This window comes from Scyliorhinus torazame, chromosome 8, assembly GCF_047496885.1.
Source record: "Scyliorhinus torazame isolate Kashiwa2021f chromosome 8, sScyTor2.1, whole genome shotgun sequence".
Classification (NCBI taxonomy): domain Eukaryota; kingdom Metazoa; phylum Chordata; class Chondrichthyes; order Carcharhiniformes; family Scyliorhinidae; genus Scyliorhinus; species Scyliorhinus torazame.
The window spans coordinates 200,459,272-200,486,671 of NC_092714.1; the positions used below are offsets into that span (position 1 = coordinate 200,459,272).

Genomic DNA, 27,400 nt, shown 5'->3' on the forward strand with positions numbered 1-27,400 from the left:
AGGCTGCACATAGCGTTGTTTTGTACAGTGGGGAGATCTGCTCGCCGGAACTCCCCCTTGTACCGAGAGATCAGGACGCCATTTTTTAATGGTGTCCCGATATCCGAGCCCCGCAAAACAATCCCTAACCACCTCCGCAGCCCGAATGCAATATGGGAGGGTCTCCCCCCCGCCCCGCACTCCCCCCAATGCTCATACAGGGCACCCCCTGCTCGATCATTTGTGCCAGCCTGGTACCCAGGCAGTGCCCATGTCAGCTGGCAGTGGCACCTGGGCACCTTGGCAGTGGCACCCAGGTGGCACTGTCAAGTTGCCAGGCCGACATTGCCAGAGTATCCAGGTTGCAACAGCAGTACCAGGACACCATCCTGCCAAAAGGACACACAGCTGGGGGCCTCCAATCTCCTAGGCGATAACCAAGAGTGCCGTTTGTGGGGACCAGTGTTGAACGGCGCTTACCCAATGACTCCGAGGCAGAGAGGGTGAATCCCAAAGCCTCAGGTACCTCGGGAATCTGCACATTAGTGTAAGGCTTACTGCCTCGCTCTGATATGCAGATTTTCTAAAAAGTGATCTCGCCCATTTTGGGCAGGATTCAACTTGCAACGTCTCACGCGATTGCATTGAATCTCGCGAGACATTGCAATCTGGGTAGATCCCAGGTGCGGCGTCTCCCGGCTTTCAACAGGCACATTGCGCCGCAGTGAGATGCTTTTCGGGCGCAGCATGGCTGTTGGACCGCGCCCAAGGTGTTTTAGTAATGTTGATTGAGGGATTAATATTTGGCCAGGATACCAAAAGAAAGCCTTGGGACCATTACATACACTTGAAAGTGCAGGACAGGACTGAAGAAGAGTCGAAACATTCATTCTATTTTTCTCTTCAAAGCTGCTGCCAGACTTGCTGTGCTTTTCTCGAACTTTGTTTTATTTCAAATTTCCAGCAGTACAGTGTATGTTCTTGCTTACCTCATGTTTTCCACCTTTTCCAAAAGACAGCACCTCCAAAAGTGCAGCACTGCATCAGTTCTGCACTGTCAGCCTTGAATTTTGTCCTTGAACCCTGGGACAGAATTTTACGCTTCCCAAAGGCACATTCTGAGGTGGAAGGGGGTACAAAGTTGAATGGCAGGGATTCCTCCTGGGAACTTGCTTGCCCAAACGCAGCCCCAATTTCATTTTTGGGCAGACATGGCCTTTGGCAGGAAACCCACCCATTCACCAATATTTGCCATTTATTGTCCACTGAAGGGCCTTTTCCCACCCAGCCTCAATGTTTAGGCTGGTGGGTGCAGGTCGGACCCCTGGGACTTAGCTTTTCAACAATCCTGGGATCTAGTTCCAAGCAGAGCACTGCATTCTCGCTGGCCAATGCAGTTCTGTACCTGGTGCCTGGCCAGATTGGAGAAATGCCAGCCAATTAGATTAACCAACTAGTCTCGCGAGCAGGACTTCCTTCCAAGGACGGATGGAAGTCCTGCTCACTGGCAATCAATGCTCAGGTGAGTCTTAAATGGCAGTGGAAGTTCAAGCATCAACGGTTACACGTTGGGTGCCAACTCTCGGGATCGCTAGCGCTGTTCACTTGCCATTCGTAAAATTATACACCTGGAGTGGGCATGAACCCACAACCTTCTGAATCAGAGGCAACAGTTTTGCCAACTGTGCCACAGTTGACACCGAGGAGGGATAACACAGCAGGTCGATGAACATTTATTTCTGGCATAAGTTCATCAACCTAAAATATGAACGATATTTTCTGAGGTGCATTGATGCTTCCTGTCCATCGGAGCTTTTTAAAAAAACTGATTGATTCTCAAGAGTACGGGTATTGCTGTCGACGTCTGTATTTATTGCCCATACCCAGATTCCATTGAGAAATTCATGCTGGACCTGCAGTTCCGGTGATGAAGTTACTCTGACAATGATGTCAGGCAACGAATTCTAGGATTTTGACCCATCCGTTAATGAAGGAATGACTATGGGCAGGCTGTCCTTGGGCAGATTTTTAAGTGATCAACTTTGGAAATCTTTGGAAGCAAAACTGTAAAAGTAATATAAAAAATAAATTCATAATGTTTTTAAAGTTAATGCAGTGTTGATATTGTAGCCACCTAAAATGGCTGATTGCCGATTAATTTGGCCAAAACCCGATGTAAAATGGCTAACCGAAAAGGCTGATGGGAAAATCAGCCAACAGGGCACAAACGGACAGCTGCAGACAGAACAGTGTATTCGGCTCTGGGGAAGTCGGCCCAGATCGATACCTGCAACCATTAGCAGCACATCAACCCAGCCATCTGCAGTTTAATCGGCTATCCCCGGGAACAATTGCAACAAATTAGCAATTGAATGCCGATCCAGACCTCTCGGCGCCAGCGTTGGCCGAGACAAAGAAAGGTGAACGACCACCCCCTGATCAAGGAATCGCCCCATTGTTGGAGCATATCGAACCCAGTGATTGGGAACAAGTCCAATCACTTGGGACCAGGGTTAAGGTCTGCCCCAAGAGGCGGGAAGCCCCTGGGAACTATAAGAGTAAGGGGCCAAGTTCAGATCGACCCTTCTCTCCCTTCTTCTCCTGCTCGCAACCGTCGCAAAAACCATCGACAAGAAACCGTAAGTTTGACTCCAGCGATCGCTACCCGATAGAGACTCCTAGCCAGCGACCTGTATCAGCCTGTGAAACCCGCAGGCCAGACCCAATTCGATAAGCCATTCGTTTCCCTGACCTGGTGGGCCATTCCCAAAGTTAAGTATTGGCCTGTAGTGGTAGGTAGTAGTCTAGAAAGTAGGATTATTGGATAAGTATTTACTGCTGTATATAATAAATGATCGTTGATTTAACTCTTACTAAGCGGTGTGCTGTCTTATTAATCATAACTAGAGCTTGAACCACGTGGCGGTATCAGAAAGATACCTGGCGACTCGTGAGCAAAGGTGACAGAACTAGAACTAATAAAACTAAGGCTAATAAGAGCAACAATATGTTTTAAAAGCAATTGAAAACTGACGACATTGGAAGAAAACGTAAACTGTTGGAAAATCAGAGTACCCTAATCCTAATGTGCCACAAAAGGTTAAGTAGACCATAAGACCATAAGACATAGGAGCCCATCGCTTCTGTTCCGCCATTCAATCATGGCTGATATTTTCTCATCCCCATTCGACTGCATTGTCCCCATAACCCCTGATCCCCTTATTAATCAAGTGTTATGTGCAAGCCTAGACATCTGAACTGTATTATTTTAAAGCATTAAGCATTATGGGCTATTTATGACTTGCTTCTTTCATCGTCCTATCTAAAGTTATTAAAATTTAGATTTATACAAAAGCTTTATAAATACCCTGTATGTCTGAGTCAAGATAACGTTCGACTTGAAGTGGAACTTAGACAATGAAGGTGTTCCCACTCACTTGTCATATTTTGCAACATTGAACTATGATTTTAATTTTCCAGCATCAACGTTACTTTGCTTTTTTCTTGCACAATCTCAGTGACGTAGTCAATATCTTACCCAATCTTGCCCAATCTCTGGAACCTGATTAATATTTCTAACCCTCATTGGAAAAGTTAAGCAGGTTTTTAAGTTAATTTGCAAAATTAGAATTATAGGTGAATAGCTAAACAAGTGTCCTGCTTCATGTTGTGTTCTGCTTATTGTCCTAATCGTTCTGCATATACAACTGATCTGTGCACAGCCTTCAAGTTGGCAAGAAAAATGATAATTCAGTATCAGACTCGGTAATTCTTTATAGATTATTGGAACTTTAAAAAAATCATAGAAAACATGCAAAGTTTGTGTTCAGAGCCTGGATGAGAACCCAACTATTTTCAATTTGTAAAATTGTGAAGAAAGCACCACAGGAGTGACAACACTGACCCATATCTTTTATGTTAAAACAACCTTTAATTTAAACACAGAATTAACCACATTAACAACATAGCTTTGTGGTTGACAGCTACAACAGTTCTTAAGAAAAAGGAGAAACTTTAACTTGTCTCTTAAACCTACCAATTAAGCAAACCAATAGAGTTCAAATATCACTCATAAATAAAGTTAACAACCAGGTTTTTTACTTGCTTTTCTCTGTACAGGATCTTTGGAGAGGGAGTCTTTCAAGACCAAAACTGAAACAGCTTTGTTCAGATTAAAATCCGAGGAAGAACTTTTTCAGACAGACCTGGCTCCTCCCCTTAATTACATCATCTGTGACCAAAGCAGAAGGCCTTTTTCTGTCTCCTCCCACAAGATGTCCCATGATCTGTTTAGCCAGGACCAAACACAATACCGCTCATAAACTTTATATACCCCAGTTGTTATTTAAATGTGAACAATATTCCATTACGAGCTGGCTGTAAATAAGTAAACGGTCCTCATATCTATTCGCAGAACACTTCAGCTGTAAAATCAATGATTGCCTAATTTTTATGACCTCCTTACTCATGCTTTAGCAGACATACTGTCTACATGCATCTTTACTCAGGTTTTGATAACATAACTGCAAAAAATATATAAAATATGAGTTTATTACTTACATCACACTTGTACAATTACAGCAATTACCAGAATAAGTAATCCAGCAACTAAACTGTAAGTGGTTGGTGATTCCTTTAAACAGCACGGGCCCTTCATGCTGTTGAACATGTGTTCAACTTTTCATTTGATGGGCAACATCCCTTGAGGACATAGGCTGGAAAATGGAGTGTCAACATTATTTGCATGCTCCATATGGTGACGATTGACATTCAATGCATGTGCGTTAACCGTTTAAACTGCATGGCATCCAATGCACTGTCGGTCAGCGATGCTCTTGCGTGCATGTCACAAATGCTGCCTTTGGTGTTGCAGTGCCTGTGGAATAGCTACCAATCCCAATTTCACTTTCCACTTCTTTGTGGTTTTTGTTCTGCCTTTTCATTGATGCATCAGGAAGTAAACCAGGTCGGAAATATTCATGCAGAAAGCTGCTGTGATTTGGGAGGCAACAACACAGGCAGGAACCTTGGACAGGAAAGAAGGTCCAAATCAATAAATTCCAAGAGGTGCAATTCAGAACATATATACACACCTGTCTGAAAGCTCCAGGCACAGTTAATAATAAAAACTATATTAAAAATAATGTTTAGATGCAGAAAAATGGCATCCTTAACTATGAAATTCATAAGAGCGTTGGTTATATGAAGAACCTTATAAGGAAGGAGCAAGTGATCAATGAAATGAATGATGAAGCTATACATATAAAAGGCTTACATGTATACGGCATCTCTCATGACCACCAGACATCCAAAAGTGCTTTTGAAGTGGAGTCATAGCTGAACACATGTTCAACAGCATGAAGGGCCCTCACCAGCTGGGTACATTTGTAATTGCACCACTCTGTTTCCTACTTTTTAATTTTGCATCATGCATACAGAGGGTTCATGGGATGTATTTTCCGGCCTTCTGTAGTGTAGTTTCCGGCAGCAGATGCGGCTCTTTCAATCCCGCCTACATCTACAGCGTTTGCGTGGCTCACTAACCCCACTGCTGGGGGCCCTATCATGGGAGGTTGCCTTCGGCAGATCTGAACATCCCACTAGTGGAAAGAGCTAGAAAATCCCACCCAACATCTCCTTTTACTTACCCAGTAATTATTTTATTTAATTGGCACCAAGGTTTGGCCAGGATGCAAGGATTAAATGTCCTTGTATGATAGTGATTCCAATGGTTAGATGTTGGTGGATGAAGCAGGAAGAGACAGCAGAAATGGTAAATTTCTCAAATAGACAACACTGCAAGGCTACTGAATTTAAAATCCTGAAGAAATATTTTGCCAACAACATTTTTACTGTATCTGGCAATTGGTGGTGCTGTACCAATTTCAAAGCATAAATTAAATATATTTGTTCACCCCTGTTACAGATATTTCGATCCCAGACTGGACCTGAACAGTTGCTAGGATACAAGACGGTAAAGCTGTGAAGAAAAGATACTACGCTCCAGGAGTGATTCCTTGCACAAGTAAGGATACGGTGTATTAAAACAAACATTGTGTAAATCCAGCCTTAAAACTAACTTTAACATAATAATGAAAATAGTTGAACAATGCTTGACAATGAGATTGAAATATAAACTCTTAACTGCTATATTTTATCTCCACTCAAGCAATTCCCATGTCAAGTCAAAATCCACTTTTAGATACAGTTAGCAGACCCAGTAATACTTGCTGCAAAGGGATGTCTTGGATAAACTGCCTTTGGATCCATTTTAAGGCAGTATTTGAACTGCGCACACTTAAATGATGACGACACCACTAAATGGTCCCGCACTTTAGTCTCCCACGCCACAGAAGCAGGTCAAAAGGCTTGTGTGAATTACGACCCCGCAGACCACACACACAATGAAGTGTGGGTATTAAAGCGACTCTCCAGAGCTTGGAAACAATCCCTACACAGGAAGGCAGATCAGGAACAGATAGAAGCATACATGCACCTAGTCAGGCCTAACCAGGACCCAGCATGGATAAATGAGGTTAGATATGAAGGACAGCATCCCAGAGCAGAGACAAAACTCCCCGAACCAGCGACGCCACCAACAAACAGGACCCCCACCTAGGAACAATGTTAGGTCCATACATAGTGTTAGCGCCTGTTCAGATAATTCAGCAATCAACACTACAGATTGACGGTGTTCGGACTCCCCAACTTGGATCTGCGACACACTCTGGGACAAATCAGGCAGACCAGTAGTCACAGGCACAGTTCGGGGACATCCAGTAGAATTTCTTTGGGACACAGGAGGGTCCCGCGCCACTTTAAACTCCTCCACAATGTTCCAGCGTGAAAAATGGCCCACCACAGACACCATCACCCTTAGTGGATTTACCGGACACGTACAGCAGGGATACATCACAGCCCCCAATGTAGATATTCAGATAGGAACCATAAGCATCAGACACCCCATTGTTTTAGTTGACTTGTCCCAAACAGCCAAGCACATTCTAGGAATCGATTTTATGAGCTCCCACAACCTTTCCTTTGATCCCGTGAATAGATGTGTATGGAAAATGGCCTAAACAGCGAGAGCCCCCGCTACGCTCACAGTAGGGGACTATGAACATAGGATTTGCTCAGTAGGAGACTATTGGTTTGATCCGCAAACAATTAAAACAGACCAGACAATTAGAGCGGTCCTCAGAAAACATAAAGCTTCCTTCGCCCAACACAAACACGATTGTGGGAAGATCCCACGAATGGTCACAATTTCAGGTCCCGATCCTAAGCCACAGAAGCAATACGGTTTCCCAGAGCAAGCTGAGGGTAGATTTCAAAAGTCATCAAAAGCTTATTAGATCAAGGAGTAATTCAGCTGGTAGCCTCAACAAATAGTGCCCCAATTTGGCCCGTGTAAAAATCCGATGGTTCTTGGCGACTGACAATTGACTACCGAGAACTTAACAAGGTCACCCCTTTTGCAGCCCCCACCGTTGCCACGAGTCCCGAGACCATGCTCAAGCAGGGAGTACAGGCAAAGTACTTCACAGTGCTGGACATCAGTGATGCGCAATCAATTACTCTCAAGACAAGGTGAGGCATAACTAATAGGCTTTAATCTGCTAGAACGCTTCCCCAGCAGCTTCGGTACAGAAAGTGAAGGCTGCTGGGACGGCATCGGTTCTTATACTCCAACTCTCAGGGCGGAGCTATGTACATCAGCCAATGGTAGACTCCTGGGTCTAACCAATGGTCACCCACCTCTCAGGTACTGCAATACCTGGTATTACCACATTCACCCCCTGTTAAAAAAGAGCCCGGCGGGGTGATAGCCAGCGTTAATAGTCGCCTTTCGCATGGTATGACCAGGTATGGAGGTACCGCGATGTTGAGGGTAATAACAAAGTGTTCATAGTGCAGTAATCAGTCGATCGGGTGGCCTGGTCGTCCTTCTGGAGCATCTGGGCTTCGGCGGTGATTCTAATGGGGGTCCCGGCGGTTGCGACTCCAGGAACGTGATGTCGTCCTCCCAGGCAGCTTCGTCACCCCTAGGCGGCGCTGTTGGGGCAAAAGGTGGACAGGGGGGGAAGGCGCCTGGAGAGGGCGTCGGCGGCGCTGTTGGGGCAAATGGTGGACGGGGGGAAAGGCGCCTGTAGGGGGTGTCGGTGTGTGTTTGGGCCTCGGCAGGAGCGGCGGGATTCACCGATAAAGGAGGATATCACTGTGAATGTATGCGGAGAAACCGAACAGTGTAAAAATACCCTGGAGGGCCTTGATGACGGTGGTTGTGGTGATGTCTGGGCAGGGGATGGCGAACGGGAACCGGGAGTACTCGTCAATCACGTTAAGGAAGTACGTGTTGCGGTCGGTGGAGTGGAGGGGTCCTTTGAAATCCATGCTGAGGCGTTCAAAGGGACGGGAAGCCTTTATCAGGTGCGCCCTCTCTGGCCGGTAGAAGTGCGGTTTGCACTCCGCGCAGATTTGGCAGTCCCTGGTGACGGTCCTGACCTCCGCGATGGAGTAGGGTAGGTTGCGGATCTTGACAAAATGAAACAAACGGGTGACCCCCGGGTGGCAGAGGTCCTCGTGGAGGGATGGGAGGTGGTCCACTTGTGCGGTGGCACAAGTGCCGCGGGACAGGGCATCAGGAGGCTCGTTCAGCTTCCCGGGATGACACAAGATCTCGTAATTGTAGGCGGAGAGTTCTATCCTCCACAGCAAGATCTTGTCGTTCTTAATCTTGCCCCGCTGTGCATTATCGAACATGAAGGCAACCGACCATTGGTCCTTGAGGAGAGTGAATCTCCTGCCGGCCAGGTAATGCCTCCAGTGTCGCACAGCTTCTACTATGGCCTGGGCCTCCTTTTCGACCGAGGAGTGGCGAATTTCGGAAGCATGGAGAGTACGGGAGAAGAAAGCCACCAGCCTGCCCGCTTGATTGAGGGTGGCCGCCAGAGCTACGTTGGGCGCATCGCTCTCGACCTGGAAGGGGAGGGACTCGTCGATGACGCGCATCGTGGCCTTAGCAATGTCTGTTTTGATGCGGCTGAAGGCCTGGCGGGCCTCCGTCGACAGGGGGAAGGTTGAGGACTGGATCAGGGGTTGGGCTTTGTCTGCATAATTGGGGACCCACTGTGCATAATAGCTGAAGAACCTGAGGCAGCACTTTAGGGCCTTGGGGCAGTGAGGGAGGGGGAACTCCATGAGGGGGCGCATGCGCTCAGGGTCGGGGCTTATGACTCCACTTCGCACTACGTAGCCTAGAATGGCTAGACGGTCGGTGCTAAACACGCATTTATCCTTATTGCATGTCAGATTAAGGATTTTTGCGGTCTGGAGAAATTTACGGAGGTTGGTGTTGTGGTCCTGCTGGTCATGGACGCAGATGGTGACGTTATCCAGATACGGAAACGTTGCGCGTAAGCCGTACCGGTCAACCATTCGGTCCATCTCTCGTTGGAAGACCGAGACCCCGTTTGTGACACCGAAGGGAACCCTTAAAAAGTGATAGAGCCACTCGTCTGCTTCGAAGGCAGTGTACTGGCGGTCACCATTATGGAGGGGTAGCTGGTTGTAGGCAGACTTGAGATCCACCGTGGAGAAAACCTTGTATTGCGCGATCCTGTTCACCAGGTCAGCTATACGGGGGAGAGGGTACGCATCCAGCTGCGTAAACCTGTTGATGGTCTGACTGTAGTCAATGACCATCCTATGTTTCTCCCCGGTCCTTACCACTACTACTTGAGCTCTCCAGGGACTGTTGCTTTCTTCGATGACCCCTTCCCTCAGCAGCCTCTGGACCTCCGACCTGATAAAGGTCCGGTCCTGGGAAGTGTACCGTCTGCTCCTGGTGGCGACGGGTTTGCCATCCGGGGTGAGGTTCGCAAACAGGGAAGGCGGGTCGACCTTAAGGGTTGCGAGGCCGCAGACAGTAAGGGGGAGTATAGGGCTGCCGAATTTAAAAGTCAGGCTTTGCAGATGGCACTGGAAATCCAGCCCAAGGAGGGTGGCTGCGCAGAGGTGCGGCAGGACGTACAGGCGGAAATTGTGGAATTCCCTGCGTTGGACAGTGAGGTTCGCTAGGCAGAACCCCTTTATCTCCACCGCGTGTGACCCGGAGGACAGGGAGATCCTTTGGTTTACGGGATAGGTGACAAGAGAACAGCGCCTTACCGTGTCAGGGCGAACAAAGCTTTCCGTGCTCCCAGAGTCGATCAGGCATGACGTCTCATGGCCGTTGATGGAGATCGTCATTGTCGCTTTCGCAAGCGTCCGGGGCCGACTCTGGTCCAGAGTCACCGAGGCCAGCTGCAGTAATGGAGAGTTCTGGTCGTGCAGCATGTAGTCGGCTGTGCTGGGGGCCTGAGGCCCCATCCAAGATGGCGTCACCCATGGGTCGCACATGGTGTCCGGGGATGAAGAAGATGACGGCGGTGAGGGCCAAAATGGCGGCGCCCACCCGTCCAGCGTGGTGTCCGGGGGCCAAAATGGCCATGCCCGCGGGTCGCACGTGGCCTTAGGATAGGGGGGTGGCTGCGAGCGCTGGGCGGTCGGGGCCTGAAAGGGAGGTTGCCGATAGTCGCTGGAGACCGTGGCCACGGCGCGGGCCTGGCAGACCCCCACATAATGGCCCTTCTTGCCGCACCCTTTGCAGGTGGCGGTGCGGGCCGGGCAGCGCGGGCGGGGATGATTCGCCAGCCTGCAGAAGAAACAGCGGTATCCGGTGGCGTTGGCGGGCTGTCTTGCCGCGCAGGCTTGCTGGGTCAGGGGAAAGGTCTGATGGGATGCCGCTACGGGGTGCCACGCAGCCCAGGGGGCTGCCGCGCAATTGGGAGCAAAGGACAGCGCGTTTTTATATGCAACGTGCATGGACCCCGCCAGGTCCCGTGCTTCTGCAAGTCCCAGAGTGTCCATTTCTAGGAGCCTTCGGCGGATATCGGGGGAGGTCATACCTGCCCCGAAAGCATCCCTGATCAAAAGTTCCGTGTGCTCATTCCCCGAAACTGGCGGGCAGCCACAGTTCCGGCCCAGCACCAGCAGCGCCCGGTAGAAGTCTTCCAACGTGTCCTCGGGGCTTTGCCTCCTAGTCGCCAGCACGTGACGAGCGTAGACCTGGTTCACAGGGCAGTATAATGTCCTTCCAGCAGCTCAATCGCGGCAGCATAATTCGCCGTCTCCTCGCTAAGAGGGTAGATTCCAGGGCTGACCCGTGAGCATAGGAGATGCATCTTTTGTCCTTCCGTGGGGGTGTCGGCGGCCGTGTTGAGGTAGCCCTTAAAGCACGCCAGCCAGTGTGGGGGCTGAGCTGAAGGCACTCCGGTTTGATACAGAGATCCATCCTTTCAACTGAAGTTGTAGCAGATTAAATTGATGCGCAATCAATTACTCTCAAGACAAGGTAAGGCATAACTAATAGGCTTTAATCTGCTAGAACTCTTCCCCAGAAGCTTCGGTACAGAAAGTGAAGGCTGCTGGGATGGCATCGGTTCCTATACTCCGCTTCTCAGGGCGGAGCTATGTACATCAGCCAATGGTAGACTCCTGGGTCTAACCAATGGTCATCCACCTCTCAGGTACCGCAATACCTGGTATTACCACAATCAGCAATGTCTTTTGGTCCATCTCTCTAGACAAGACCTATCAATATAAGTTCGCGTTCACATTTCAAGGGCAGCAGTATACGTGGACATGCCTCCCGCAAGGATTCCACAACTCCCCCTCCATTTTCCACCAACAATTGGCCAACGGACTTTCCAAATTTTCCCGCCCGAATGCCTTATACAGTATGTGGACGACTTACTCCTGCAGACGGACACAAAGGAAGAGCATGTAAAGCTTCTTTCAGAATTACTAGGTCTTTTGCAATCCATTGGATGCAGGGTCAACCCAAAAAAAGCCCAGATCTTAAATGAAAAGTTCCTTTATTCAGGCACCATTATCACCCACGGGAAGAGAGAGATCGAACATAAGTAAATTGAGTCAATAGTTAAATTGCCCCTGCCCAACAATATCACTGCACTCCGGTCATTCTTAGGATTAGTTGGATATTGGAGGAACCATACAGATGATTTTGCCACAAAAGCAGCCCCACTCTCAGAGCTCCTTAAAAAGAACGCCCCATGGGAATGGCTTTCTCAGCACACAGACGCCATCGATGAATTAAAATGTGTCCTAGGCACAGCCCCCACTTTGCAAGTTCCAGACCCACACTCTCCCTATGCCATAGAAGTAGCAACTACCGACCAAACCCTCACAAATTTTGGATCCCGTAGAGCAAGGATTTACAGCCTGTGAACGGCACTTGCTTACAGTCTTTTGGGCAGTACAGTATTTTGCATACATCACAGGCCTTAACCCAGTAACGATTTTAACCGAGCACACCCCAACGTAGCTATTGTTAGATGGTAGGTTAAAGGACGGTTCAGTCAGCCAGATCAGAGCAGCTCGCTGGACACTGTTGTTACAATGAAGGGACATTACAATCAAACGTGCAAAGAACTGCACATTTCTAGCAGATAACCTTCAGTACGCAGGGACCCCACGAGTGCCAGATCATAGCAGCCCAACACCACACAGGACCCTTTATTCCAAAGTCACTGCACACACGAGCAAGCAGTAAAACGCAGAATCCACACCATGCTTTAAAGATTTATGTAGACAGTTCCTCCATGATAGAAAATGGAAAGATAATAACTGGTTGTGGAATTTATGTAGAAGACGCACAGGGACGCGCATTAGAAGAAATATCTTTAAAATTGCCCGGCCACCTAGGATCACAAGCAGCAGAACTAGCAGCCATAGCATATGTAGTGCAGCACCCCGATTCCTTTCCAACCCCACAGACATACATTCGGACAGTTTAGATGTGTGCAAAAGCTTGACAGAATTCCTGCCCCTGTGGGGATCTCGAGGATTCGTATCCGCTAATGGCAAAGCCCGACCCTCAGCCCCATTGATGAAACACATTCTTAGGACAGCTAAAGACCACACGTACGGTATTATTAAAGTGAGAAGCCATCATTGTTCCTCCCCACCCGGTAATGGAAAGGCAGACACCTTAGCTAAGTCATGATCACGCCACGGTCACGTTTGGCAACTCCACGAAAGTGAACCGATACACGCAGTCCAGGTTTCTCAGACCAATATCGAGGATCTATCCCAGGGCCAAAAGGCAGACGACACTCTCAAACAAGTTTTAGATGGTAACTTCCCAGCCCCCTACGACAAATGCAAGGACTCACTGATGGTACAGGTCGGTATAGTTTTGAAAAATGGAATTTATTTGGTCCCCACCCAGGACAGAAACCAGATAATTTATTAGTTTCATGACGGACACGGACAGCAGGGGATAGACAATACCATTGCCCATTTAAGACCTTTGTGCTGGTTGCCCAATTTAAAATCCGATGTAACACATTATGTTGAGAATTGTTTAATCTGTGCATAGATCAATCCTGAAAGGTACTCCAACAAGGGACAATTGAGACACACCCGACCTGTTAATGGCCCTTGGACAAATTTGCAACTCAACTACATTGGCCCCCTCCCCCCTTGCAGAAATAGTTTCAAATACGTATTAGTGGTAATCGACACCTTTACAAAATGGAGAAGCATTTCCCTCACGGACAATCACTGCTAAGGCCAAAGCTAAGATTTTGACCCAACAGATATTTACTCGATGGGGACTCCCCCACAGCATCGAGTCAGACCAAGGTTCCCATTTCACCGGCAGAATCATGCAAAATGTCCGAACGATTTTTGGAATCAAACAAAAATTTCACTTCGCGTATCACCCCCTCATTCATTGTTTAGAGAAGGAATCACACTTTAAAAGGGACCAATAGAAAGATGTTGCAACAGAATAATACCACATGGGACACATTTCTCCCATTTGCCCTTATGTTTATTCTGAACACCGTTTCCAGTTCCACAGGTTTCACCCCCCACATTCTCATGACCGGATGGCCCATGAAAGGAATTGAATATTTATTAGGTCTCAATTTGGCAAGCCCCACAGTCACCGCGTTCACCACGAAAAAGTGGTCCAATACGTCACAGACAATATCAAAGCAGCACAGCTCGCTGCAGCTGTCCGACTGGACGCTAGAAGGAAGCAGAGTAAAGCCTGCTTTGACAAAACCGTCCACCCCGTAGAGTACACAGTTGGTCAGCAAGTAATGATTTCCCTTTACAATCACAGTTCTTTCCTCTCCCCCAAATTTGCAGGACCCTCCTCCATTTCGGACAAAGTAAGCCCCTCTGTGTACAAGATAACGTATGCCAATGGTAAAACTGGTTGGTTCCACATCAACCAGCTCAAAGTCTATGGAACCCAATGTAGCCACTCCCACCACATCTCCCTCGCAATAGCAGACGATTCCGCCCCGCCCATTGACAACCTAGTCCAACCCTCCCCCAGCCCTGACAGCACATCCACGCCCACAGACCCGACCTTGTCTCCGCCCACAGGTATGACTTCCACCTTGAGCTTGACTCCGACGACAGAGCCAGCCTCCCCGAATTGACCACGATCACTGACCACTGGTACAACCTCCGCGGCCCCAGTCACTCCAGCCCCCGGTACCACTACCAAGGCATGATTAGCCCCCTATACCCCCTTCCACAGCCACAGCTAGAGCCACCACCACCGCCCGACAACAGTAACTTGCCCTTCACTGCCACCGCCCTACGCCTCATGACAGACGAACCCCTTTTTGGCACCGCGACAACTCTTGTAGACTGGTTAGACATGACGAATTGGATTCCACGACGGCCCACGCGGCCACGACACAAAAACGGCAGACACGAGTCTGGCAACCGGGAGATGGTGATGATTCAGATTCTGACTCTGGTTATGATAATCCTTTTACAACGCTTTTTGATACAGAACCCTGAGGGGTTCAGATGATGAGAAAAAGATGGCGCATAAGAATTACGGTGTCCTACTTTCTGATGGAGCCTGCCCGTCTTTTTATTTTCCTTCTTTCTTTCTTCTTGTTACATGGTTTTAATTAATGTCGGCCTGACACCCAATTTCTTGACACAGTCATAGTTACTCTTCTGACGCCATTTACTGACCAATGGCCGTTAAAGGAACAATTGCATCTCATCTCACATGCATCTCACATGTGTTACCAATTCTTTCCGCTCGTCTAGGTCACCCAGGTAGGGAATAACGGCACTAATCCCCGCCCTGCCTGAGGACCCCAAATGCATCCGGTCAGTTAAGCTCGGGTAGTGGAGCAACAGCACTGATCACTGCCCCACCTGGGGATTCCACCCATTCTTGCCCTGTCACGGCCCACACGCACCTCATGTTCCCGTCACTTCAAGTATTCTGGAAAGGTTCTTTACACTTTTAACTGTCTTTGGCAGGTCTTAGTTTTCCCTTCTCTGCTCTTTTATTGTGGTTTAAAGAATGCCCTTTGGCACAGTCTGTGCACTCATCCTTTTAACTTCTGCGACCCTCTGGTCGTTCCCCACCTGCTATTTACACGTTTGACACACTTGGTTGCCACATATGCTGCTACACGCGAACTACCTTTGGACCTTGGACAAGGAAACTCTATAAAACTGGCCGCCCTAAAATTCAGCTAGTAAGATGAGCCTCAGCCATCACTGATTGCAGTAAAGGAAAGACTGGATGGAGAAAGTGTCCGTACACTCCCCGCAGCGAACACCAGCTGCGAGAATCTCTGCACTTACAAAGACATTTCTTTTGGCAATGTCTTGTCTCTCAAAATGTTATTTCAAAAAACAAAATGAGGGAGTCACACATGGTGACGATTCTAATGGGTAATTGAAGTTAAGGAGAGAAACACAAATAAACGAGATATTAATCGAAGATAATAACAGATATTATGCTTGCACCCCCAGGAATATACGGAAAACGGAAGACAGACGACAAGATGAAGCGAGGACTGATGACCTACATTGTGATCATCGCTGGACTCCTACAACTGCGCGCATTACAAGCCTCTGTACCACACACCACACCAGCCCTGAACACCACCACACAACATGACACCCCTAACCCGGACACCACACCACACATAGATATAGACACTGAAACCCCCACTTGGTGCGAAAACATTGCCAAATGGTACCCCCTTTCATACACAGTAGAGGCCCTTCTGGTGATTGCAATAATCTGCAGTGTTATCCAGACACTTAAGAGTCCGCAAATGGCAAAAAAGAGCCTCCCGTTCCCCGATATATGCATTCCGAGCCCCTTTCTTTGGAATTCACCCAACTCAACAAACACTGTAATCGCTGTTAAAAATAAAGACCGTATACCTCTCTAACTTTGATGGATTAAGTAGGAATGTGATGCTGCTGTTTTAAAATCTTGTATTGTACCTAAGTTCTTTTTGATATTTACGAGCAGCATGAGAGTAGCTTAGATAGTGTTAGTTCGATATTCATTGTGCGGAACAGTGAAATGTTTTATAGTGACCCGTTAGAAATTATGAATGTATGATGTGTTCATAAAATGTTAGGTAAATGTCTCAAACATAGGACAGAGTAGTGTAGAACCTGTCCTTGACCAAGGGTAACTGGCACACCAGGGATGGATAAGGGATCAACAGTGTGATCCACCATGCTTCGCGTTCAGCATGAAGAGGATGGGATGTAGCCATCTCAGATGGCCACCTGTAAAGGACCATGGGAATTATGGCCAACCCAGGACTCAGACAGACTCAGAGCTTGTGTGTGTATTTGCAACCCAGACATCTAGACGCGGTCGAAACCTCCGCTTGTTTGCATTCTAATGGCCCATTTCCCCAGAAAAAAAGAACTGTACTCAGGTAACCGATACAGATACAGACTAATCGGCGCCACTCCCTTTACTCAGGGAGCCCAAACAGCCAAGGTCAATGACCGTTAAGGACACGCCCAGCCATCAAGGCACCAGCCCCTTTATTGGCCAAAATGGAAAGCAGTGATCGAAGCCTGTTGAATTATTGGGTTCAAGCTAAGGACCCAAAGAGCGCGAATTCCCAGAGGGATAAGAAGGGACACAGCCATGTCCTCGGTTTCTCTTAGATCCGGCCTATGCCAACCCAAGTGCAGCATAACGACCAGACAGACAAGTTCAAGACCAATGATCGCTACCAGACGGATGAGCCCAGCAGAAACAGAGCCACTTCTTCCACCCAGCCACGCAAGATCCGGACAAAGGCTTTGTCCATCTGCATAGAGTCGGTTGCCCTGAAGTTAAGTATAGGTTATTGTAGTTGTTAGGTGTAGTTTAACTTGTAGTGTTTTGTGTTGCATGTCGAAGTAATCCTTGTGTGTAAATAAACCACCTTTGAACTTGAACTGGTTGTGTGGTCCTTTGATCATTATCCGGTAATGCCTTGTGGTGGTATCATTTGATACCTGGTGACTTTAAAGTGCATCATTCTTGATTGGTAACATTATTGGTGACACGGTTGGTGATTGGCAACACTTTCCCCCTCCCCACGCACAGAAATGGAATTTGGAACTCAGCCTGCCATGCTAGCTATCTAAGATAAAAGCAAATTACTGCAGATGCTGGAATCTGAAACAAAAACAGAATAGTCTGGACAAACTCAGTAGGTCCGCCAGCATCTTTGGAGAGAGAAGGGAGGTAATGTTTTGCGTCCGTATGACTCTTTGTCAAAACGTCCTGCAGACTCGAAACATAGGCTATCGATCTACCCGGCTGCTGCTGCCGTCGCGGATGCAGGGTGGTGAAAGCGCCAGGGCCAGTCCAGGGAAGACTCTGCACAACAGGAGTCTGCCCAAGAGCACTGGGGCCAGCTGCTGAGGCTCATGTGTCGACCAGCCGTCAGTCTAAGTAGAATGTATGAATGTGGCACTACATTGGGCCACACTTTTACTGCCGGCGTTTGTCATTCAAGGAGCTGCCGGACTGCATATAGGTGGAGATCGTGTGCCACCTATGTCAGATGGTGGTGGACCTGACACTGCGAGGGAAAGGTGGACACCCGCTTCTGGTGGCCATCAGATTGACAGCTGCCTTCAACCCCTATGCATCTGGCTCGTTCCAATGCTCGGGTGGAATGTGTGTAGGATCTTGTGATGCCCTATGCACCCAAGAAACAACTTACACACATTCTAACCTGGACCAGGCCCTCCAAGATGCCCGGGCTGTTGGAGTTGCTGCCTTCATTGGCATTCCCCAGATCCAGGGGGGTATTGATAACACGCATGATGCCCTCAGAGCACTGGCTCAACAAGGGGCTGCCCTTCATTCACAAAACAGGGTTCCACTCCTTGAACATGCGGTTAATGTGTGATCAGCAGATGAACATCATGAACATCCATGCACTATACCCAGGCAGCATGCATGATACATATATCCTGGCAGTCAGACGGTCCTGGCACTTTTAAGGTTCTCCCTCAGGTGAGGGGTTGGCAAAATGGTGACAAGGCCTACCTGCTAAGGTCAAGGTTGATGATGCCTGTGTGGAATCTCAATACTCATTCAGCAACAAGGAGCATCATCAATTAATACATCTGCCTCCTCAAGGTGCACTCCCGTTGCCTGACCGCTCTGGTGGAGCTCTCCAAGACAACCCCCAGAGTGTTGAGTGCATCATAGTACCTTGTGTCCTGCACAACATCACACAGCAGCTGGGTGACATGCTTGAGGCGGGGGAAGAACAGCAGGTCTTGTCGGATGAAGGCAGTATCCAGGATGAGCCAGACTAGGACCCAGAGGTGACTCAACAGGCCAGAGAGCAAGTCCTGCAGACTGTTCGAAGCAAGGAGAACCTGATTAGCTCCCAATTCATCGACCCGAAGGCCAGAATACCGGCAGCTCTGTAGCTATCACCCCCAACCTTTGCCGTCAGTCCCTTCTGTACCATTGACCTCCCCAACTTCCCCTTTGCCTTTCACCCCTTTCCACAACCACAGCTCCTCCTCCGAATATCATCTCCGCATCACAACAGGGTGTTGGGCCTGGGTTGGCAGTAGCAGCGGGACGTAGGATGATGACGACTCACTGAGATGAGATCTGGTGCTCCTCATTGTCTGACAAAGTCTGACTCCTGTCTTTTAGATAACATGACATTGTCTGCCTAGATGATCCCTGAATGTACGATGGCAACTCCTTCTCTTCAGCCACATTATTTTTGGTGGGGGTGTGGGGCAAGATGGAGCAAGCATTGGGCTCATAGACTGGAGAAGCTATCGTACTCGGCAGTCTCACATGGCGGCTCCCACAGCCTCTCACTTTGTGGTGAGGGTGGGTCCCTGTGGACATCAATGGACCCGATGCATCCTCTGCTCTGTGATGCCCGTACTCTGGACGACCTGGGCCTGGATGGGCCTGGCCGATTTTTGGGTGTCACAGGTGATGGTGTCACTCTGTTCTGCCTGCTGCCCAGCAGATGCGCCAGTGTGAGGTGCAAGGTGGGGGGGGGGAAATTCAAAAGGGCTGCGGTGTTTTAGTGCCTCCGCTGCGGGAGGCCTTGGGTTGTGCCCCCACCCTTCCACCTCCCTCGGGATGGGCTTCCACTCTTCATTATCCCTTGGGGTGCTCCCAGGCTACACCATGGGATGGAGTGAACTCCAATGGCCTCAACATCATCTGGCACTGCCAGTCCTGTCTGCCTGGCCTCATCTGAACCATAGTGTTGATGCCCTCAGCCATGTGACTTGGACATGTCCCTCAGTGAGTGAGCCATGCCCCTCGGTTACTGTGACATGGTCCCCTGAGACTGGCTAAGGTCAGTCAGTGTCTATCCAATGCTCGCAATGCCCTCAGACATCACCTTTGTGATTGGACCAAGTTCAGGAGGTTACAACAATGACAATCTGCACCTGCCCACCTATGACTGGTTCCTCCTGTCCTGCATTTCGGCCATAGACAGCACAGTGAGTCCCAAACCTTGGATGTCCTGACACAAGGCTCTGACTTCTGCCCCAGGCATTCCACCATGGATGCCACCCTTTTAGTGTTGACCTGGGTTGCAGGAGCAATGTCTCCTGTACCTGAAGACGAATGGACTCCTCCAGTTGTACCTGCAGATATTGGAATGTAGCTGACAGTCTCTCCTGTAAATTCTGACTCTGAATCTGCATCTGCACCATAGAACATAGAACATACAGAGCAGAAGGAGGCCATTCAACCCATCGAGACTGCACCGACCCACTTAAGCCCTCACTTCCACCCTATCCCCATAACCCAATAACCCCTCCTAACCTTTTTAGCCACTAAGGGCAATTTATCATGGCCAATCCACCTAACCTGCACATCTTTGGACTGTGGGAGGAAACCGGAACACGCGGAGGAAACCCACGCAGACACAGGGAGAACGTGCAGACTCCGCACAGACAGTGACCCAGCGGGGAATTGAACCTGGGACCCTGGCGCTGTGAAGCCACAGTGCTATCCACTTGTGCTACCGTGCTGCCCCCCCACCAGTGATGGGGCCATCTTTTCCAGAGGCGCAACATCTGTCTTGGGGGCAGCTGTTCCCTGGGATTGGGCAGTAATCCGACCGACCACTTTCTCGGAAGTCCCTGCTTCCATTTGATGTGCTATCGCATGTGTGGTGCTCACCAGAATGTACGCCAGGAACTTGGCCGGTAACGTTTCCCACCAGGGTGATAATCTCTGCGCTGTTGGATGGTACTGGTGACGACAGTGCTGAAAAGTCAGTGGGCAGGATCCTCCACCCCGCGCTGGGTCGGAGGATCGCCGGAGGGCCGCACGAATTGCGCCACGCCGCCCCGACGCCGACACGCGATTCTCCACAGAGCGGAGAATCGGCGCATTTGGCGCCAGCGTGGTTGGCGCGGCGCCGGTCGCGGGCCGCTCTATGCGGCCGGCCCACCGATGCTCCGACCCAGATGGGCCGAGCGGCCGTAAGAAAAGAGCTGAGTCCCGCCGGTGCCATTCTAACCTGCTCTGGGCCGGCGGGACCTCGGCGCGCAAGGGTCAGGTGGCGGCCTTTGGGGGGCGAGGGGGGCTCCGACCCTGGGGGCCCTCCGATGCGGTCTGGCCCGCGATCAGGGCCTACCAATTGGCGGGCCGGCCTCTGTGGCTGCGAGCCTCCTTTCCTACGCGCCGGCCCCTGTAGTCCTGCGCCATGTTGAGTCAGGCCAGCACGTTGAAGGAGGCCACTGCGCATGCGTGCGTTGGTGCCGATGCCACTGCGCATGTCGAAGCCGGCGCAACTGCACATTCGCGGATCCCGCGGCACACATTTCGCACCGGGATCTGCAGCTGGAGCGGCGCGAACCACTCCAGCGCCGTGCTGGATCCCTGGAAGGGCCAGAATTAGTCGTGGGAGCGGCCCGTTCACACGGTCATAAAATGCGCCGGTGTTTACGACGGCGTGGACACTCTGCCACGGGATTGGAGAATCCTGGCCCCTGTCTTCCCCGGAGGTCTTCTCTGAGGTGTTCTGAAGGTCTGGAGAGTGAACTGCAACCGCAGAAGGCCCAGCATCATCTGATGAGGATCCTGGAGGACAAAGGACAGGGATCAGCTGTTGGGAAGGCCAGAGCTGTGGGAGATGACAGATTTAGTTGAGATAGGACATCTAGATACTGTTGCATTGGGCTGTCACTTCTTTGGTGCATGCTCACCCCTCGGATTCCCCTGCAAGTTTCATGGCCCTTTCTTCAATGGGGGTGTGGACCATATCTTGGACATGTCCCTGCCCATATTCTGTTGTTTCCATTTATTATGGCCTGCATTATCCTTGGGGACACAGAAAGGAAACAGTGAGATGCTGGCATGCCAGTTTTATGGGAGGTGGTTTCTAGCTGGTGACAGATGTGGGCAAGGCGCCTGGCCATAGAGGGCAGGACATGCAGTGAGGGTTCCTGGAGGGTGGATTCTGAGTAAAATGCTAGTAGGTGGAGTTTTACTGCCATATTAGGGATGGGGGCAGATTTCAGAAGTCAAGAACACGAGTGATGCCAGGGTCACACAGATGGTTACTCATCCTAGCAGCTCGAAGGAGGATTTCATCTTCTTGCTGCATTGCATGCTAGTCCTGTTGGTCAGGCTGTTGTCTCTGCCCAACTCTGATGAAGAAGCAATGCTCTGAAAGCTAGTGATGTCAAACAAACCTGTTGGGCTTTAACCTGGTGTTGTAACACTTCTCACTGTGCCCACCTCAGTCCAACGCCGGCATTGCCACATCAAAAGAGATAGAGATTAAGATGAAGAAGAAAAGTGCACTTGGACAGATGTCAACTAGATAATATAACTGAACCAGGCGGAATACAGAAGGTTCAGGGCAGAAGTGAAAAATCAAATAAGAGAATCAAAATGAGAGTATGAAAAGAGATTTGTAGCTGATATAAAAAGAGAATCTAAAAGACTTCTGCACACCTATAAATAGTAAAGGGAGGTAAAAAGAGTGGGGGAATTTAGGGAGAAAACACATGGAGACAGAGAGCGGAGCTGACATATTAAAGAGTACTTTGCATCTGTCTTTACCAAGGAACAAGATGTTGCCCAGATTATGGTGAAAGAGGAGATAATGCAGATGTTTAAAATTGATAGGGAGATGGTATTGGTTCAGCTGTCTGTATTTAAAGTTGATAAGCGACCTGGACCAAATGGGATGCATCAAAGGATACTGATGAAAGTGAGAGTGGCAATTGTGGAGGTCTTGGCCACCGTTTCCAATATTCTATTCAGTGTATAACAATTCCTGAAGCCAAGTGACACTCTCCTCATTTTCTGAGTGTAAGGTGATTGGTTTGCCACTTAGTCTGTGTTTTGCCGCAATCCTGTTCCATGATACAAAGGATGTATTTTGGCAAATCTTGCCCAAGAAGGTTATTCCATTTGGGACATTGAGATGAAGATGGGCTATAGGTGGGTTGACCAGCTCATCACTTTCATTTTTCATTATTTATCATCACTTTCCTGTTTTCCTTAGACTCAAGGGTGGTGCCAGAAAACTGCAGAATTGCAAATGTTATACCCGTGTTCAAAATGGAATGCAAAGATTAGCCTAGAAACTGCAGGCCAGGCAGTTCAACCTTGGTGGTGAGGAAGATTTGGGAAAAGATAATTCGGGACAAAATTAATCGTCATTTGGGCAAATGCTAAAGAAAAGACAGCACGGGTTTGTGAAATGAAAATTCTGTGAACTAACTTGCTGGAAATTTTTGATGAGGTAACAGAGAAGGTTGATGAGGGTAAAGTTGATGTGGTGCACATGGACTTACAGAAGCACCTGAAGTGCTGCACAACAGATGTGTGGGCACATTATAGCTCAAGGACTTGTGGGAAAGTTATAGCTCATGGATAATCAGGACAATAGCTACATGGACAGGAATTTGGCTGATCCAGACCTTGAAAACACAGTGAGGAGGATAGTGTAGAACTTTAGAATCACATAGACAGGTTGGTGGAATGGAGCGTTTGGAGGCGGGGGTAGGGGAAAGTAGCAGGTGAGATTTTTTTGTATGGAAGTGTGAAGTGATTCATTTTCGCAGGAAGAATACAGAAAGGCAACATCAAAGGTATAATTCTAATGGGTGCTGAAGGAGCAGAGGGATCTGGGTGTATATAAATCATCAGGACAGGTTGAGGTAACGGTTAAAGAATCATATGAAATCCTGAGCTTTATCTTTAGGAGCATAGAGTTCAAAAGCAAGGAAGTTATGTTAATTCTGTACAAAACACTGTTTTGACCTCAACTGCATTATTGCATCCAGTTCTGGGCACCACACTTTAGGAAGGGAGTGAAGGCATTAAAGAGGATGCAGAAAAAAATAATGAAGAATGGTTCCAGGGATGAGGAATGTCCGTTATGTGGACAGATTGGAGAAGTTGCGATTGTTCTCCTTGGAGGAGAGAAGGTTGAGAGGAGATTTGATAGAGGTGTTCAAAGTTATGCCAGTCTGGACAAGTAGATAAGGAGAAACTCATGCCATCGGTAAAAGGATCAAGAACCAGAGGGCAGAGATTTAAGGTAATTGACAGGAGAAACAACGGTGAAAATGTTTTCACACAGCGAGTGGTTGGGATCTGGAAAGCATTGCCGGAGAGGGTGGTGTTGGTAGGTTCAATCGAGGCATTCAAGTGGGGATGGATAATAATCTGAAAAGAAAATAAAGTGCAGAGTTGTGGGCAGAAGACACAGGAGTGGGACCAGGTGAACTGTCCCTTCAGGCAGCCAGCACAGACCAAATGCTTCCTTTTGTGCTCTAACTATACAATGACCCAATGATTATCTACATTAGAACACATAGTGCAGAAGGAGGCCATTCGGCGCATCGAGTCTGCACCACCCACTTAAGCCCTCACTTCCAACCTATCCCCGTAACCCAATAACCCAATAAGGATGTCTCGGAGCAGCTGCAGGACATTCTGGGGGGGGGGGAGGGTGAACAGCCAGCTGTCGTGGTGCACATAGGCACCAACGATATAGGTAAAAAACGGGACGAGGTCCTACAAGCTGAATTTAGGGAGCTAGGAGTTAAACTAAACAGTAGGACCTCAAAGGTAGTAATCTCAGGATTGCTACCAGTGCCACGAGCTAGTCAGAGTAGGAATGTCAGGATAGATAGGATGAATGCGTGGCTCGAGAGATGATGCAAGAGGGAGGGATTCAAATTCCTGGGACATTGGAACCGGTTCTGGGGGAGGTGGGACCAGTACAAACCGGACGGTCTGCACCTGGGCAGGACTGGAACCGATGTCCTAGGGGGGGTGTTTGCTAGAGCTGTTGGGGAGAGTTTAAACTAATGTGGCAGGGGGATGGGAACTGATGCAGGAAGTTGGAAGGTAGTAAATCAGGGACAGAAATAAAAGGCAGGAAGGGGGAAAGTGTAAGGCAGAGAAGCCACAGTCAAAAATCAAAAAGGGCGACAGTACAAGTTACAGTGACTGAGGGGAGCTCAGTGAATAGGAGCAGGACTACTAAAAGAAATAAAACGGGAAGTGAAAACATTAATGGTAAGCGACACGGCAGGTTGTTACATGAAGATATGGGTTCAACGACAAGGAAAATTAGGAGAAAGGTTAAGAGGAAATATAACTTAGGAGAGGTTACTGATCGAGGTGTTAAGATTCAGAACAGAGGTGAAAAAGCCAACATAAGTGTACTTTACCTGAATGCTCGTAGTATTCGGAATAAGGTAAATGAGTTGATGGCGCAAATCATCGTGAATGACTATGATTTAGTGGCCATTACTGAAACATGGTTAAAGGATGGTCACGACTGGGAGTTAAATATCCGAGGGTATCAAACTTTTCGGAAGGACAGAGTGGATGGTAAGGGAGGTGGTGTAGCTCTGATATTTAAGGATGACATCCGGGCAACAGTAAGGGATGAAATCGGTGCTATGGAGGATAAGGTTGAATCCATTTGGGTGGAAATCAGGAATAGTAAGGCGAAAAAGTCACTGATAGGAGTAGACTATAGGCCACCAAATAGTAACATTATGGTGGGGCAGGCAATAAACAAAGAAATAATTGATGCATGTAGAAATGGTACAGCAGTTATCATGGGGAATTTTAATCTACATGTCGATTGGTTTAACCAGGTCGGTCAAGACAGCCTTGAGGAGGCGTTTACAGAATGTATCCGCGATAGTTTCCTAGAACAGGATGTAATGGAACCTACGAGGGAACAAGCGGTCCTAGATCTGGCCCTGTGCAATGAGACAGGATTGATTCAGGATCTCATAGTTAGGGATCCTCTCGGAAGGAGCGATCACAATATGGTGGAATTTAAAATACAGATGGAGGGTGAGAAGGTAAAATCAAGCACTAGTGTTTTGTGCTTAAACAAAGGAGAGTACAATGGGATGAGAGAAGAACTAGCTAAGGTAGACTGAGAGCAAAGACTTCATGGTGAAACAGTTGAGGAACAGTGGAGAACCTTCCAAGTGATTTTTCACAGTGCTCAGCAAAGGTTGATACCAACAAAAAGGAAGGACGGTAAAAAGAGGGAAAATCGACCGTGGATATCTAAGGAAATAAGGGAGAGTATCAAATTGAAGGAAAAAACATACAAAGTAGCAAAGTTCAGTGGGAGACTAGAGGACTGGGAAATCACTAGGGGCCAACAGAAAACTACTAAAAAAGCAATAAAGAAGAGTAAGATAGATTATGAGAGTAACCTTGCTCAGAATATAAAAACAGATAGTAAAAGTTTCTACAAATACCTCAAACAAAAAAGAGTGGCTAAGGTAACTATTGGTCCTTTAGAGGATGAGAAGGGAGATTTAATAATGGGAGATGAGGAAATGGCTGAGGAACTGAACAGGTTTTTTGGGTCGGCCTTCACAGTGGAAGACACAAATAACATGCCAGTGACTGATGGAAATGAGGCTATGACAGGTGAGGACCTTGAGAGGATTTTTATCACCAAGGAGGTAGTGATGGGCAAGCTAATGGGGCTAAAGGTAGACAAGTCTCCTGGACCTGATGGAATGCATCCCAGAGTGCAAAAAGAGATGGCTAGGGAAATTGCAGATGCACTACTGATAATTTACCAAAATTCACTAGACTCTGGGGTGGTCCCAGCGGATTGGAAATTAGCAAATGTGACACCACTGTTTAAAAAAGGAGGTAGGCAGAAAGCGGGTAATTATAGGCCAGTGAGCTTAACTTCGGTAGTAGGGAAGATGCTGGAATCTATCATCAAGGAAGAAATAGCGAGGCATCTGGATGGAAATTTTCCCATTGGGCAGACGCAGCATGGATTCATACAGGGTAGGTTGTGCCTAACTAATTTAGTGGAATTTTTTGAGGACATTAACAGTGCGGTAGATATCGGGGAGCCAATGGATGTGGTATGTCTGTATTTCCAGAAAGCCTTTGACAAGGTGCCACACAAAAGGTTGCTGCATAAGATAAAGATGCATGGCATTAAGGGGAAAGTAGTAGCATGGATAGAGGATTGGTTAATTAATAGAAAGTAAAGACTGGGGATTAATGGGTGTTTCTTGGGTTGGCAATCAGTAGCTAGTGGTGTCCCTCAGGGATCAGTGTTGGGCCCGCAACTGTTCACAATTTACATAGATGATTTGGAGTTGGGGACCAAGGGCAATGTGTCCAAGTCTGCAGACGACACTAAGATAAGTGGTAAAGCAAAAGGTGCAGAGGATACTGGAAGTCTGCAGAGGGATTTGGATAGACTAAGTGAATGGGCTAGGGTCTGGCAGATGGAATACAATGTTGACAAATGTGAGGTTATCCATTTTGGTAGGAACAACAGCAAAAGGGATTATTATTTAAATGATAAAATATTAAAACATGCTGCTGTGCAGAGAGACCTGGGTGTGCTAGTGCATGAGTCGCAAAACGTTGGTTTACAGGTGCAACAGGTGATTAAGAAGGCAAATGGAATTTTGTCCTTCATTGCTAGAGGGATGGAGTTTAAGACTAGGGAGTTGCTGCTGCAATTATATAAGGTGTTAGTGAGGCCACACCTGGAATATTGTG

At 48.2% G+C, this 27,400-nt stretch overlaps 1 long non-coding RNA gene across 2 annotated transcripts in view; it reads left to right on the forward strand.

The window, feature by feature from the left end:
* Positions 1 to 17,298, forward strand: part of LOC140428814 (uncharacterized) — a 101,948-nt gene extending 84,650 nt beyond the window's left edge. For both annotated transcript variants that reach the window (XR_011948898.1, XR_011948897.1), the window contains 2 exons: positions 5,906 to 6,004; positions 15,853 to 17,298. This is a non-coding gene — a long non-coding RNA (uncharacterized lncRNA). The remainder of the gene's footprint in view (positions 1 to 5,905; positions 6,005 to 15,852) is intronic.
* The last annotated feature ends 10,102 nt before the right edge of the window (positions 17,299 to 27,400 follow it).